The sequence below is a fragment of the Panulirus ornatus genome, chromosome 6 (assembly GCF_036320965.1).
Source record: "Panulirus ornatus isolate Po-2019 chromosome 6, ASM3632096v1, whole genome shotgun sequence".
NCBI classification, from domain to species: Eukaryota; Metazoa; Arthropoda; class Malacostraca; order Decapoda; family Palinuridae; genus Panulirus; species Panulirus ornatus.
In genome coordinates, this window is record NC_092229.1 from 26,121,195 (window position 1) to 26,139,465 (window position 18,271).

The window sequence follows — 18,271 nt, forward strand, 5'->3', positions numbered from 1 at the left end:
AAATTGGAGTAAAAAAAGGCAATGAGAAAAGAAAAGAAAACGTATGAAAGAAAATAAGTGGCGTGTGATGCCTGTTGGAGAAATATATCACGTCTTGCCCGGTAAGTCACTTTGAATGAGGTAGGAAATAAGACCGGCAATCCTGACACGGAAGGTGTAAGATGGTTCTGAGCATTACTTTAACACTCCTACGACAGGAGGGTAGTACTTCCCTGGGCAGCTGCTATCTGCAACCTCCTGTACAATACGGGGAGGGAGCTCTACACAGGTGGGGCTCCATTTCTTGTGTCTATGGTGTTGTGGTGGTGTAAGTATGGTGTTAGGTACTGCATTATTATGGTGATGGTGGTGTGGAAGAGTAGCAGTGTACCTGCAATGTGGCGGAGAATACTGACTTGTGGTGGTCCTGTAGTGTAATGATGAATTATAGTGTTACAGTGAAGCTCCCTGAGATTTATTGTGGCGAGGTATTGTTCACTGATGGATGTTGCACGAACGTCGTGGTAACGGTGCGGTATGATGATGTGTGGTGCGGGGTAAGACGTTGCTGTGTGGTGGTGATATTGTAGGTGTGGTGGTAGGGCGTTGCGTTGTTGTAGTGGTTGTGCTTTGGTCATTTTATGGAGTGAGATGTTGTAGTGTAGTGGAGGATGTTATGGCGTAGCACTGTTATTATGGTCCTATCGTGGTATGATGATGGGTATTGTAATGCGATAATGGTGTTGTGATTTAGTGATGGGTGCTGAGTTGTTGGTGGTACTGCTGTTGTACAAGTATCGTGATGGGTATTGTTGTTTGGTGTATTGCTGCTGTGGTGTGCGGTGATGGTGGTAACTTCATGATTGTGAAGGGTGGTGTGTTCTGGTACCGTTGTAGTGCAGTCGTCGGTGCTGTGATTCCGAGTTGGTGCTATAAGTTTGCTGAGTGGTGAGTGCTGTGCTCTGGTGGCTTTGATGCTGTGGTGTACTGATGGACTGTATGGTGATCTTGAGCTGTGCGTCACGGTGAAGTGATGTGGTCTTTTTGCTGTGATCAAGTATAGGTATGTACTATGGTGTGGTGATGGTAGTGCTTTATGGTGGTGGTGATGTACTCCGGTAGTGGAGCTGGGATATGATGGTTGATGGTGCGCTGTGGTGGTAGTTCGGTGTGGTGAGGGATGCTGTAAGGGGATGATAGTGTTGTGTGGTAGTGATTGTGCTACAGTATGTGGAGTAAGGTGTCATCATGGCGGTGTGGTGGAGGCCTTTGGGCAACATCTCGTCGTAAGTACTTGTCAGAAAGTACTCTCATCCATCCCTAAGTACACATTCACCAACCTCTCCTCATCCATCCTTTCTTTCTTTCACTTCCATTAAACTACCCTCTGACTTTTTACCAACCTTCAAATTCATCTAATTACCCTTTCATCCATCATTACCTCCACGTCTGCATAACTACTTCCACACTGATCTGACTACCATCTCGTCCAACCTTACCTATACAAACACCAAGCAACCTCAACTTCTTACCTAAACTATTATTTCATCTTACATCTACTGTCTTCATCTTCCCGTTATTATCGCTCTCTGTGTCCTCCCCTCCAGTTCCCGCACTTGCACCTCCTCTGTCTAGTTCACACTCCTTCCAACCTGTCCCTCCACCTCCGCCAGGCTGCCTTCGCCTCACGTCACTCGTGTGGGATGGAAAGTTGGATGGACTCTGCTGTCTTCTCTGCCTCTTAACAAGTTGTTATTTTTGCAACATCTTCCAATTTCGGTCTCTTCCCTCACCGTCTACAAGAGCTACACTCCCGTCCCGCGACCACCACAGTCGTGTTATCACCGCTAATGCCCCTCTGCTCTTAATCACCGTCAGAATAGCTAATTAAAAAAGGCCGAAATGTGCGTCTTGTTGGCGAGGTGTGGCTTATCCGGCGGGTCGCTGGCGGGACGCGTACACTGTTGATGACTGCTGAGGGTGTGTTATGGCCCTCCCCTACAATACCTCCTTTCCATTACGAACAGCCTCCTCCTTCTCCCATAATGTGGGAGAGATCTCCCCGTCCCTCACCTCACCTTGATGAGTAGCCTCCTTCCTCTCCCCTTCCGTGGGAGAACGCCTTTCATCCCTCATCCCAACTTGATGAACAACCTCTTTCCTCTCCTTTAATGTAGGAGAACACCATCCCTTCCTCCTTCACCCCACCTCGATGAGCAGCCTTCTCCCTCTCCCCTACTATGGGAGAACTTTCTCCGTCCCTCTTCTAGCCTTGATGACCAGCCTCTCGCATCTGCATGTCTTTTGTCGCTCTGGTGAAGCTCTTTCACGCTTGACCCAACGAACCTAACCCCCTCCCTTCCCCTTACCACGAGAACCTCCAACATGCCCTCCTTCAGGACGAATTTCCTTCCTACGGTGGAACCTTCCCTATCCCCACCCATCCGAACTTCTTCCATCCTATCCAGGCAAATCTCCCTCCCACTCAAAACCCAGATAAACCCCTCCTCCACTCAACACCCAGGAAAATCTCCCTTCCACTCAAGACCCAGGTAAACATCCCTTCCACTCAACACCCAGGTAAACTTCCCTTCCATTCAACACCCAGGTAAACCTCACTCCCACACAACATCCCAGGTATACCTCCCTCCCACTCAACACCCAGGTAAACCTCACTCCGACTCAACACCCAGGTAAACCTCCCTCCCACTCAACACCCATGTGAACTCTTACTACTTCTCCCCTACGTGAACCTCCCTCGCTCCTACCCCTTCCTAGGTGTAACTGCCCTTACTTTCCTTCGCAAGCGAACCTCCCTCCTACCACCTTCCAAGATGAACCTCCCCCTTAATCTGTCCTATGTGAAACTCCCTTTTACCTCTTGCCCAGGTGAACCCCCCCCCCCCCCATACCACTTTCCAAGGTGAACCTCCCTCCAACTCTTTTCCTGGATAAACCTTCCTCCACCTCTTTCATAATAATTTTCCTCACCATGCACACCATAAACCTCCCTCACCAAACACCTCCCTTTCCACAAAATACCCTCACTACTCACCTCCTTCATCACATACCACCCCTCACCACACACTTCCCTCGCCATAAACCAATCTAACTACACACCTCCCTCACCATACACCAACCTCACCACACACCTCCCTTACCAAAAAACAACCTTACCATATACCTCCGTCACCACATACAATCCTCACTACACACCTCCCTCACCATATACCACCCTCCCCACATACCTCCCTCACCATATACCAACCTCACCACACGCCTCCCTCACCATATACCAACCTCACCACACACCTCCCTCACCATATACCAACCTCACCACATACCTCCCTCACCATATACCAACCTCACCACACGCCTCCCTCACCATATACCAACCTCACCACACACCTCCCTCACCATATACCAACCACACCACACACCTCCCTCACCATATACCAACCTAATCACGCACCTTCCTCACCAAAAACCAACCTCACCGCACACCTCCCTCACCATATACCAACCTCACCACACACCCCCTCACCATATACCAACCTCACCACACACCTAACCATATACCAACCTCACCACACACCTCCCTCACCAAAAACCAACCTCACCACACACCTCCCTCACCATATACAATCCTCACTACACACCTCCCTCACCATATACCACCCTCACCACACACCTCCCTCACCATATACCAACCTCACCACATACCTCCCTCACCATATACCAACCTCACCACACACCTCCCTCACCATATACCAACCTCACCACACACCTCCCTCACCATACACCAACCTCACCATACACCAACCTCACCATATACCAACCTCACCACACACCTCCCTCACCATATACCAACCTCACCACACACCTCCCTCACCATATACCAACCTCATCACCCACCTCCCTCACCAAAAACTAACCTCATCACACACCTCCCTCACCATATACCAATCTCACCACACACCTCCCTCACCAAAAACTAACCTCACCACACACCTTCCTCACCATATACCAACCTCACCACGCACCTCCCTCACCATAAACAATCCTCACTACACACCTCCTTCACCACATACCAACCTCACCACACACCTCCCTCACCATATACCAATGTCACCACACACCTTCCTCACCATAAACAATCCTCACTACATACCTCCCTCACCACATTACCAACCTCACCACACACCTCCCTTCCCACACACATCGGTCAACACACTTCCCTCACCAGACCCCCTCCTCGCCTGGTAGGGTTGTTGAGGACAGAGCGCCTGTGGGTTACGGTAGCCAAGACTTGGTTCTGTATCGTGCTGGACGGCAGAGTCCTCTTGGATCTTTGTCGGCGGTAGGGATCCACCCGGAGTCTGGATCGTCCCCGTGGGCCCCATGGGGGTCTGCCTTGACGGCGGGGTCCCTCCTTAGGTTTGGATTTTGTGGCGAGGTGCACCTAGGGGGAGGGGAAGGCGGCTAGGTTCGGTGTATGGCCTGAGTAACCACCGGCCAGATCTGAGTCCTCTCTCCTGGGTTTTCAAAATGATCCGAATGAACAGACCCAATTTGTTTTTCTTTAATAGGATGGTTAGAGAAGAGAAGGAGAGGTGAGAAAGGGGAAAGGATAGTTTGCAATGGAAAAGAGGACTGAAGTGTGTACAGGTGTACGTTTATCTGATGCATATGGGCGATTTTCTGGAAGAAACTTTACTCTCTCTCTCTCTCTCTCTCTCTCTCTCTCTCTCTCTCTCTCTCTCTCTCTCTCTCTCTCTCTCTCTCTCTCTCTCTCTCTCTCTCTCTCACTATTCCCCCTCACTTACTCCTTCCACCTTTTTATCTCTTTCCTCTCACTCTCCCCGTGTTTCTCAACCTCTCCTCGCTATAACCTCACTTTCTTACCTCACTCTCCCAACCATCCTCATCCCGTGACTCCAATATATCTCTCCCAGATATCCCTACTCACTCATCCCCTCATCATCATCCTATCCGTGCCTCTCACCCTCCTTTCCCATCTATCCTATTCTCACCCTCTCTGCCTAACAACAAACTCTCACTCCACATTTCCGCTACCTCTATGGCCATCATCCCTCCTCACTCTCCCTTACATCCCCTTCATAAGAAGGCAACCCTCTGGGCCAACCTCTCGCTAGCTCTAGATTACCCTCCCTACGCCTACATGGCGGCCAATCTTCCGTCCCAAGGAGCCATGTAACCCTACGAGAGCAAGATGTCTGCAACCCTTCGTTACAGTAGGCTCACACCTGACATCCGACAGCCACACCTGGGGACAGTATCTTCCTGCTGTGACCTTCCTGTTCCCGCCAGGAGCCCGAGAGGTGGGTGGGTGAGGGAGCGGTGGGCATGATCACATCACGAGCATCTTTCCGTCACAATTGGCTGGTAAGGATTATGATTCTGGATCCAGAAAATTTTCTTCCACCCTGAAGTAGACTTTCCATGCTGGCTTAGGTCACCCCCACCCCATGCTGCGGTAACCATACTTCGGGGTGGAAGAAAATTTTTCCGGATCCAGAATCATAATTCTTACTATCTGCCATGTGTAATGCACCGAAACCACAACTCCCTATCCACATCCAGGCCCCACAGACCTTTCCATGGATTACCCCAGACGCTACTCATACCCTGGCCCAGTCCATTGACAGCACGTCGATCACAGTATACCATATATATATATATATTTTTTTTTTTTTTTTTTTGCTTTGTCGCTGTCTCCCGCGTTTGCGAGGTAGCGCAAGGAAACAGACGAAAGAAATGGCCCAACCCACCCCCATACACATGTATATACATACGTCCACACACGCAAATATACATACCTACACAGCTTTCCATGGTTTACCCCAGACGCTTCACATGCCTTGATTCAATCCACTGACAGCACGTCAACCCCGGTATACCACATCGCTCCAATTCACTCTATTCCTTGCCCTCCTTTCACCCTCCTGCATGTTCAGGCCCCGATCACACAAAATCTTTTTCACTCCATCTTTCCACCTCCAATTTGGTCTCCCTCTTCTCCTCGTTCCCTCCACCTCAGACACATATATTCTCTTGGTCAATCTTTCCTCACTCATTCTCTCCATGTGACCGAACCATTTCAAAACACCCTCTTCTGCTCTCTCAACCACGCTCTTTTTATTTCCACACATCTCTCTTACCCTTACGTTACTTACTCGATCAAACCACCTCACACCACATATTGTCCTCAAACATCTCATTTCCAGCACATCCATCCTCCTGCGCACAACTCTATCCATAGCCCACGTCTCGCAACCATACAACATTGTTGGAACCACTATTCCTTCAAACATACCCATTTTTGCTTTCCGAGATAATGTTCTCGACTTCCACACATTCTTCAAGGCTCCCAGAATTTTCGCCCCCTCCCCCACCCTATGATCCACTTCCGCTTCCATGGTTCCATCCGCTGCCAGATCCACTCCCAGATATCTAAAACACTTCACTTCCTCCAGTTTTTCTCCATTCAAACTCACCTCCCAACTGACTTGACCCTCAACCCTACTGTACCTAATAGCCTTGCTCTTATTCACATTTACTCTTAACTTTCTTCTTTCACACACTTTATAAAACTCAGTCACCAGCTTCTGCAGTTTCTCACATGAATCAGCCACCAGCGCTGTATCATCAGCGAACAACAACTGACTCACTTCCCAAGCTCTCTCATCCCCAACAGACTTCATACTTGCCCCTTTTTCCAAAACTCTTGCATTCACCTCCTTAACAACCCCATCCATAAACAAATTAAACAACCATGGAGACATCACATACCCCTGCCGCAAACCTACATTCACTGAGAACCAATCACTTTCCTCTCTTCCTACACGTACACATGCCTTACATCCTCGATAAAAACTTTTCACTGCTTCTAACAACTTGCCTCCCACACCATATATTCTTAATACCTTCCACAGAGCATCTCTATCAACTCTATCATATGCCTTCTCCAGATCCATAAATGCTACATACAAATCCATTTGCTTTTCTAAGTATTTCTCACATACATTCTTCAAAGCAAACACCTGATCTACACATCCTCTACCACTTCTGAAACCACACTGCTCTTCCCCAATCTGATGCTCTGTACATGCCTTCACCCTCTCAATCAATATCAATATATATATATATATATATATATATATATATATATATATATATATATATATATATATATATATATATATATATATATATATATATATATATATATATATCTTTCAAACTATTCGCCATTTCCCGCGTTAACGAGGTAGCGTTAAGAACAGAGGACTGGGCCTCTGAGGGAATATCTTCACCTGGCCCCTTCTCTGTTCCTTCTTTTGGAAAATTAAAAAAGAAAAAACGAGAGGGGAGGATTTCCAGCCCCCCCGGTCCCTCCCCTTTTAGTTGCCTTCTACGACACGCAGAGAATACGTGCGAAGTATTCTTTCTCCCCTATCCCCAAGGATGAATATATATATATATATATATATATATATATATATATATATATATATATATATATATATATATATATATATATTATATATTCTTTTTTTTCTTTTTTTTTTTGCTTTGTCGCTGTCTCCCGCGTTTGCGAGGTAGCGCAAGGAAACAGACGAAAGAAATGGCCCAACCCACCCCCATACACATGTATATACATACGTCCACACACGCAAATATACATACCTACATAGCTTTCCATGGTTTACCCCAGACGCTTCACATGCCCTGATTCAATCCACTGACAGCACGTCAACCCCTGTATACCACATCGATCCAATTCACTCTATTCCTTGCCCTCCTTTCACCCTCCTGCATGTTCAGGCCCCGATCACACAAAATCTTTTTCACTCCATCTTTCCACCTAAAATTTGGTCTCCCTCTTCTCCTCGTTCCCTCCACCTCTGACACATATATCCTCTTGGTCAATCTTACCTCACTCATTCTCTCCATGTGTCCAAACCATTTCAAAACACCCTCTTCTGCTCTCTCAACCACGCTCTTTTTATTTCCACACATCTCTCTTACCCTTACGTTACTCACTCGATCAAACCACCTCACACCACACATTGTCCTCAAACATCTCATTTCCAGCACATCCATCCTCCTGCGCACAACTCTATCCATAGCCCACGCCTCGCAACCATACAACATTGTTGGAACCACTATTCCTTCAAACATACCCATTTTTGCTTTCCGAGATAATGTTCTCGACTTCCACACATTCTTCAAGGCTCCCAGGATTTTCGCCCCCTCCCCCACCCTATGATCCACTTCCGCTTCCATGGTTCCATCCGCTGCCAGTTCCACTCCCACATATCTAAAACACTTTACTTCCTCCAGTTTTTCTCCATTCAAACTTACCTCCCAATTGACTTGACCCTCAACCCTACTGTACCTAATAACCTTGCTCTTATTCACATTTACTCTTAACTTTCTTCTTTCACACACTTTACCAAACTCAGTCACCAGCTTCTGCAGTTTCTCACATGAATCAGCCACCAGCGCTGTATCATCAGCGAACAACAACTGACTCACTTCCCAAGCTCTCTCATCCCCAACAGACTTCATACTTGCCCCTTTCCAAAACTCTTGCATTCACCTCCCTAACAACCCCATCCATAAACAAATTAAACAACCATGGAGACATCACACACCCCTGCCGCAAACCTACATTTACTGAGAACCAATCACTTTCCTCTCTTCCTACACGTACACATGCCTTACATTCTCGATAAAAACTTTTCACTGCTTCTAACAACTTGCCTCCCACACCATATATTCATAATACCTTCCACAGAGCATCTCTATCAACTCTATCATATGCCTTCTCCAGATCCATAAATGCTACATACAAATCCATTTGCTTTTCTAAGTGCGTAAGACAAGGGAGCAAATGGGAACTTCAGTGAAGGGCGCAAATGGGGAGGTGATAACAAGTAGTGGTGATGTGAGAAAGAGATGGAGTGAGTATTTTGAAGGTTTGTTGAATGTGTTTGATGATAGAGTGGCAGATATAGGGTGTTTTGGTCGAGGTGGGGTGCAAAGTGAGAGGGTTAGGGAAAATGATTTGGTAAACAGAGAGGAGGTAGTAAAAGCTTTGCGGAAGATGAAAGCCGGCAAGGCAGCAGGTTTGGATGGTATTGCAGTGGAATTTATTAAAAAAGGGGGTGACTGTATTATTGACTGGTTGGTAAGGTTATTTAATGTATGCATGACTCATGGTGAGGTGCCTGAGGATTGGCGGAATGCGTGCATAGTGCCATTGTACAAAGGCAAAGGGGATAAGAGTGAGTGCTCAAATTTCAGAGGTATAAGTTTGTTGAGTATTCCTGGTAAATTGTATGGGAGGGTATTGATTGCGAGGGTGAAGGCATGTACATAGCATCAGATTGGGGAAGAGCAGTGTGGTTTCAGAAGTGGTAGAGGATGTGTGGAACATGTGTTTGCTTTGAAGAATGTATGTGAGAAATACTTAGAAAAGCATATATATATATATATATATATATATATATATATATATATATATATATATATATATCTTTCTTTTCTTTTAAACTATTCGCCATTTCCCGCGTTAGCGAGGTAGCGTTAAGAACAGAGGACTGGGCCTTTTTTGGAAAATCCTCACCTGGCCCCACTCTGTTCCTTCTTTTGGAAAATTAAAAAAAAAAAAAAAAAACGAGAGGGGAGGACTTCCAGCCCCCCGCTCCCTCCCCTTTTAGTCGCCTTCTACGACACGCAGGGAATACGTGGGAAGTATTCTTAATCCCCTATCCCCAGGGATATATATATATATATATATATATATATATATATATATATATATATATATATATTTTTTTTTTTTTTTTTTTTTTTTTTTTTCATACTATTTGCAATTTCCCGCATTTGCGAGGTAGCGTTAAGAACAGAGGACTGGGCCTTAGAGGGAAAATCCTCACCTGGCCCCCTTCTCTGTTCCTTCTTTTGGAAAATTAAAAAAAACGAGAGGGGAGGATTTCCAGCCACCCGCTCCCTTCCCTTTTAGTCGCCTTCTACGACACGCAGGGAATACGTGGGAAGTATTCTTTCTCCCCTATCCCCAGGGATATATATACATATATATATATACATATATATATATACGATTGTGCTTCATATGAGTCATTTTATCACAACGTATCGTACACTGGTAATGTATTTCGACACTGAGAGTTTATATGTGAATGTCATAAGTGTGTTTAGGAAACATCACCGTGGTATGTGCAACTCAGTGCCATGCCGTTTCCATCACAAGGACACTGGCCAGAGGCTCTTCAGGACACCATGCCAGGGATTTCTTCCTCTGAATCAGCTGCCGGTACGTGTGTCGGTTTACTTCAACCCGATACAAATGGTGTGGTTGACAACGGTGTTTAGAAAAACTCTTCAGCTGGGCTGGTGTTTGTGTACAATATCATACAACAACCCCTCGTGGCGCTTTAGTATACATGGATTTATCGTATGTTTTCACCCGCAGAGGCAAGTTAATCATAGCATCACTGAGACACTAAAAACGGGCGACCAGCAATCAAACTCTCTGAGCGCGAGGGTACGATCCTTGGTTACGATAGCGTGACCACTGACCCGACTTTTTCATGGTCCAGATCAAAAGGCCAGGCCATCGCGACCAAGGGCCGTGCTTAAAGGTCGTATCGTCGTGCTCAAGGATCATACAGTCGTAAAGGGGTTAATACCTCCTCCACGATATTTGTAGCTACGTAATTGGCCATTAGTGAGAGAGGGTTGCGCCCACAGTGTGACCCGGGTATATCATGGGAAATAATCCACGGATCACACAGCTAAAACGTACAGATCGTCGCTAGATAACGTTGCAATATGCAGTGTAAGCACTATGACACGTCATTTTTCCCCCAGTGACAAAGTTAAAGTATTGTATAAGGCCCCGTGCCAGCCAAGTGGAGCCTAACTTGAATGTTTCATGCACTGGAGAACTGCGTACTCGCCAGGTGGGTGTTGCTTGTATCGCTGTTCCTCGTAGTTTTGTTACTGTTACTGTTAATGCCCTCACTGCTCACTGCTGGTGTGGTTAGTGCTTATCATTTTCATGTTGCCACTGCTGTTGTCAATGCTACTGCTACTGTTCCTGCCTCTGCCAGTGTTCTAGTTCTGGTGAATGATTCTGTTGCCAACATTGCGAGCCTCTTTATATCTGTTCATTTCGTAATTCAAGAGTTCGTATTTTCTTGCCACTACATGAAGGTTCCATGTATAAGATTTCTGTATATTGATTCTAACAGGCTTGACTACATATTTTACGTACAAGCTGCCTGGTAGCAACTAAACAGAATGATGAATACAGAAGTAAGCCTTATTTTCTATATGGATTTGAGGGTATTCAGTCGTCCGAATCGTCTCAGATAGCATAAAGGAAAAAAGGGCATATAGCTCAACAGCCTTACCAATTGGTCCAAAGGAAGAGGACTGATCCTCCATGGTGTGCCAGTACAAGGCCCAGCTCCAAACCACCAGGGACCGCTGGTGCGTCCATCCCTTGAATCCCACAAAACCGCATAACTTGTACTGAAGACACGACTGATCCGCTCTCGATCCAGGTCTTTCGCCAGCGTTCCTCCTCGCTATACAACACAGTTTTTTCACGTTTGGTTTTGTGTGTGTGTGTGTGTGTGTGTGTGTATCTGTGTGTATCTGTGTGTATCTGTGTGTGTGTGTGTGTGTGTGTGTGGTCCCCTCGTAAACACATGCAATTCTGCTAGCTCTTCACTTCCTTCATGACCTGCGTATAACAGGTACACATATTCAGGTAGGAGTGCATATCTTCTGTCCCGTCATCCACACAGATCAAGGGTAATTGTCTGCAGGGTTCCACTGGCGACCTCCACCCATCTGGAGAAGGTTCCTCGAACATGTATCCTTTGTTCCCATCTGCCATAATAATGCTCTATCCACCGTAGCAGGAGTCTCCCCTTTATACCCGCTTGGTGGTCTAGCTTCTTCATTAGCCTTCCATACAGTGTAATGTCAAATGAGTTCTTGCAGTCAAGATGCAATCAATCCACCCAACCGCCTTGCATTTTTTTTTCTGAAAAAGTTCATTTTCTCGTTGAAATCTAAAAGGTTAGTTGCATATCATCATTCCCTAAAATTGTGTTGCCCTCACCTAGGTCATTTCTCCATTGAAAGTCATCCATTTACTTTTCGGATGATGCTCCAGTACCTTCCAGACCACACTCGTCAGTAAGGCTGGTCTGTAGCTCAGCGCCTCTTTCCTTTCTCAGAACAGTATCACGCTTGCCCTTTTCCATCCCTTGACACTCTGCCTTTTCCAGCAACATCTTGAACAGTATTTCAAGATATCTGTTTATTGTATCTGCACACATCTTTAGTACATATGGTGAGATTTTATCAGGACCTCAGCTGAACCCTGTATGGGTCAAGACTCTTAGGTATTCTGCGAATGCCTTTCCTATACATTTCAATTGTTTCTATCGGCTCTTTCCTTTTCATCTCTCCGGTGTTGGGGCTGCAGTGTCTTCCAGTGTGACACCACCTCTGAACTTGTAATTAAGTTCCTTATGCATCCTCACATCGTCCTCCATCACTCTTCCCAATGAATCCCTTAACCTGATTCGCTGCTCTTTAACTGACAATCTACTCTTAGCGAATCTTTTTTTCTTTATTTTGACCTGCCTTGTACATCATTCTTTCCGTAGTTTCTTTGTTTTTCTTTTCCTATCCTTCTATACTTCCCCATTCTCTTTTACCTGGCTGGCTGAAGTGTCGCTTATATCTCCACTGCATATCTCGAAGCTCCCTTGCTTTGTGATACCTTTGAGGAAACCATTGTTCCCTCTTTCTAAACCTTCCCTCTGTGTTTGAGGCTAGAGGTACAAACGTTCCTATTCCATCATTGTAAATCTCAAGGAACCTTCCACCACAATGCCCTGCTCCCTGGCAACTGATCAACATTTCCCAATCTATGTTAGCATAGACATTACATAACAATATCTATGCTATACTTCCTCTTCAAGTCGTCTTATCTCTGTTCTTTTAACATCCTCATTTACCACATAATTAGTCTAAGCACTGAATGATCACTTATTCCAATACGCGCATCACATTACAATTTTCTATATCAAAGCAGTATGTGTGAAGATGAGTTTTAACAATGACAGTGTAGTGGTCCCCCTTATCGTTGTGTTCACCGACACACTGGTATAGGAAACTTTCCTACACATATTCCAGGAACTTGTGTTTCCCATGATTTCCCATCACCATGAGAATCCAATTCCCACTAGTCTATCTTCTTATACTTGAAATCCTCCATTATCAGGACTAGACCTTCTCTGGGGAGTCAATGTTCCACTGCTTCATGTACCATCCTGATAATTCTTTCATTACTGCCATTGCATTTTTGTTCTGGATATTTAAATTCCTTGGAGGACGATGTATATTATCAAAACCACAATGCATCCCTTTCCTACAATTACCCTTCCCATTACGGGTTGTCGGACTGGGCCATCTACCGTTGTTTCCTGAAACTTAATGTTAACTCTTACTAGTGGAGCCTCCTCCTTAGTCTTCTCTTTCCTTCCTTACTATCATGTACTCCTCTAGACAGCAATGGTGAGATCTTATGCCTTTTGTTAGCTTTGTTTCTACATCAACAATATCAGGTGAGTTTTCACGTGTTCAAATCCTTCAGTTCCAGCTCTTCATCATGTAGATCCATTGCATTTGTAGACAGTAATTTCAGTCTACCATTACCATTGCCTAATATTCCTGACCGCTCTGTATCACTGGCAAGGGTGGTCCTCCTCCGTTTTTTTGCCTTTTGGCTATATTCTTTGCTTTATTCCCCCTCTTACCTTGGTCTATCACGCTTTATGAATACATTAACGAATTCCTACTTGTTTTCGATTTTCCTAGCCAGTCTTAATACACCTTGGCAAGATGACCCCACATCAAACGTAATCATAATTGGTCATGCCTCTATCTCTTTATCATAAAAACCAATTCTTATTTATCACAGAGACAGCATCCAATAATTCAGTGCCTTTAGTCATTTTAGTGAACATTTTTCTTTCGTCTTTATTTGCTGTACGTTTTACAGTCAGTCCAAAAGTAATTAAAGATTTACGTCAATCGAGCTCCAGGTCAACTAATCTTTCTAATTCAGGCGTCACCCACCTTGCAGTTAGGTCCGCCAGTTTTAATTCATCAACCTCTGGTTGCCTCTATAATCTCTCATGTTGATAACAAACATTAATCCTGTATGTTCTGAGCTTTTCTGAAAATCTCATCCATCAGACCACAAGCTTCGCTAATTGTTCTGTTTCTATCAATAGAAATTTATCTACCAACGGCTTCACTCAGTGCCCTGGACACTTCACTTTTAGTGTCCCTAGGTTCCTGTCCCACTATATACGCCAGTCGACATGCTCCGAGTCTCTTGCCCAGCCGTAGAAACTGCACCTCCATCCCACCATTTTCGATTTCTGTACTCTGTGTTTCAGGAATTAACTCTTGTTCATCAACCTGTAAGACTACAGGAAGAGTCTATTCAGACCTCTTGTTCAACAGCCTCTTGGACAACAGGAAGAGCTTCTGACCTGTTGTCCAACAGCCTCTAGCACAACTAGAAGAGCCTCTTCAGGCCTCTTGTTCATCAGCCTCTAAGACTACATAAAGAGCCACTTCTGACCTCTTGTTCAACATCCTCTAGCACAACCAAAGGAGCCTCTTCTGACCTTCCCTGCTCTGTAGTTATATCATCGTCCCCTCTGGTTACGTGGTTATCGACCTCCCTTAACGGAAGCAAATCTTTGTTCACGATCATTTATTCTACTTTCCCTTCCCTAAGTTCCTCTCTCACCTCATGACACTTCGCATGATCTTTAAAATGGTTTTTTCGTTTCTTTATTGTCACCTCTATCATTTTTGACCTAGTTTTCTCATTTCAACCAACATCCCTGACTTTTGTTCTAAAGTGATACATGAATCATCTTTTCCTCCTGCTTCCATCACGCAGATCTTGAGTTTGGAGTAAAAGAATGAATCGGTCTGCAGTACCGGTAGATTCCTTGCAAAAATAATTCACGAATCTTCGGAAAAGTTGTTAAAGAAACCTCCGAGGAGTGTTTGTGGGTTCGACGAAGTGAACACCTCAGCACGTCAGCCACGACCAGTACAACGATACAACACCTAGACCTTGTGGCACAAAAACCGTGGGTGTGATGGCTTCGTTTTTTAACCTTAATCTTGCGAGTCAGGTCAAAGGTCATGTACTCAAAGATCGTACCTTCGTACTCAAAGATCATACCATTGCGTTCAACATACTACTAACCCCGACATAATAAGCACCATCTGATAAGGCCTGTTGACAGACCACTCCAACTAGTCACTCTTGCGCAACAGGACACTTGAAGTTCAGACTAGTGTTGACAAAAATAATCTTGTTGTCGTCACATAACGCGTCCCGTCCCTCGCTTAACAAGGCATCAGCTGTGAGTTGCTTCAAACCGGGGCTAACTGGGAATATCATGTGTCATAAAACTGGCGAGGGAATTATTCAAGTCCTTAGGATTTTCGAGAACAAAGATGTCATTCATATTAGTCCAGAATAAAACAGGAGCTTATGAAGTGTCTTGAGGATTTAGAGATTCATAACAGCTTTTCATTGTTTGATATCACCTGTTAGAGGTAAGTCTTCAGTCACCAGTAAAAAATGAAAGATCTATTTATTTCATCTATTATACTTGATCGCCGTTTTCCCGCTTCAGCGAGGTAGCGCCAGGAAACAAACATATACACACATATACACATACACTCACATATACGTACATATACATACATATACACATACATATCAACATATACATACATATACACACATATACACAGCCATATACACATATACACATGTACATATTCATACTTGCTTGCCTTCATCCGCTCCCGAGGCCACCCCGCCCCACAGGAAACAGCATCCCCCCCCCCCCCCCCCCCCCCGCGTCAGCGAGATAGCGCCAGGAAAACAGACATAAAAGGCCACATTCGTTCACATGCATTCTCTAGCTGTCATGTGTAATGAACCGGAACCACACCTCCCTATCCACATCCAAGGCCCCGCAAACCTTTCCATGGTTTACCCCAGACGTTTCACATGCCTTGGTTCAGTCCACTGACAGCAGGTCGACCCCGGTATACCATATCGTTCCAGTTCACTCTATTCCTTTCAGGCCTCTCACCCTCCTGCATGTTCAGTCTCCTATCGCTCAAAATCTTTTTCACTTAATTCTTCCATCTTCAGTTTGGTCTCTCGCTTCTCCTTGTTCCCTCCATCTCTGACACATGTATTCTCTTTGTCAACCTTTCCTCACTCATTCTCTCCATATGTCCAAACCATTTCACCAAACCCTCATCTAATTTCTCAACCATACCTTTCATTACCACACACCTCTGTTACCCTTTCATTACTTACTCGATAAAACCACCTCTCACCAAATATTGTCCTCAAACATTTCATTTCCAACACATCCACCCTCCTACGTACAACCTCGTAACCATGAAATATTGTTAGAACTACTATTCCTTAAAACATACCCATATTTCCTCTCCGAGATAACGTTCTCTCTTTTCACGCATTCTTCACTGCTCCCAGAACTTTCACCCCCTTCCCCACCCTATGACTCATTTCCACTTCCACTTCCTAGATTCCTTTCTCTGCTAAGTCCACTTCTAGATATCTAAAACGCTTCATTTCTAATTTTTCTCCATCCAACTAACTTGTCCCTCAACCCTGCTAAACCTAATATCCTTGCTCTTATACACATTTACTCTCAACTTTCTCTTTTCACACATCTTTCCAAACTCAGTCACCACCCTTTGCAGTTTCTCACTCAAATCAAGCACCAGTGCTGTATCATCGGCGAACAGCAACTAATTCACTTCCCACGACCTATCATCCCCAACAAACTGCATACTCGCCCCTCTCTCCAAAACTCTTGCATTTACCTCCTTAACCAACCCATCCATAAACAAATTAAACAACCATTGGTACATCACACATACCTGGCGCAGACCGACCTTCGCTGGGAACCAATCACTTTCCTCTCTTCCTACTCGTACACATGCCTTACACCCTTGATAAAAACTTCTCATTTCTTCTAGCAGCTTACCTCCCACACAATATACTGATAAGACTTTCCACAAAACATCTCTATCTAACCTATCATATGCCTTCTCCAGATCCATAAATGCCACATACATATCCATCTGTTTTTCTATTTCTCACACACATTCTTCAAAGCAAACACCTGATCCACATATCCTCTGCTACCTCTGAAACCACACTGCTCCTCCCAGTCTGATGCTCTATACATGACTTCACCCTCTCAATCAATACCCTCCCATACAATTTTCCAAGAATACTCAACAGGCTTATGCCTCTGTAATTTGAGCACTCACCTTTATCCTTTTTACCTCTACACATGCATTCCGCTAGTCCTCAAGGTCTTCACCATGATCCATACTTTCTTTCTTCTTTCATACTACTCGCCACCTCCCGCATCAGCGAGGTTGCGCCAAGAACAAAGGACTGGACCTTTGAGGGAATATCCTCAAATGGCCCCCTTCTCTGTCCCTTCTTTTGGAAAATTAAAAAAAAAACGAGAGGGGAGGATTTCCAGCCACCCGCTCCCTTCCCTTTTAGTCGCCTTCTACGACACGCAGGGAATACGTGGGAAGTATTCTTTCTCCCCTATCCCCAGGGATATCCTCACAAGCTCTTCACCATGATCCATACATAAACTGAATATCCTCACAAACCAATCAACAACACAGTCACCCTTTTCTTAATAAATTCAACTGCAAATCCATCCAAACCCGCCGCCTTGCCGGATTTCATCTTCCGCAAGGCTTTTACCACCTTTTCTCTCTTCATCAAACCACTCTCCCTGACTCACTTCGCACACCAACCCAACCAAAACAAACTACATCTGCCACTCTATCGTCAAACACATTCAGCAAACCTTCAAAATACTCATTCCATCTCTTCACTTCATCAATACCTGTTATCACTTACCCCCTTGCCCTTTCATCGATGTTCCCATTTGTTCTTCTGTCTTACGCACTTTATTTACATGCTTCCAAAACATATTTTACCCTGGGGATATAAGAAAAAGAATACTTTCCACGCATTCCCCGCATGTCATAGACGGCGACTAAAGGGGGCGGGAGTGGGGGACTTGAAACACTCCCTTTC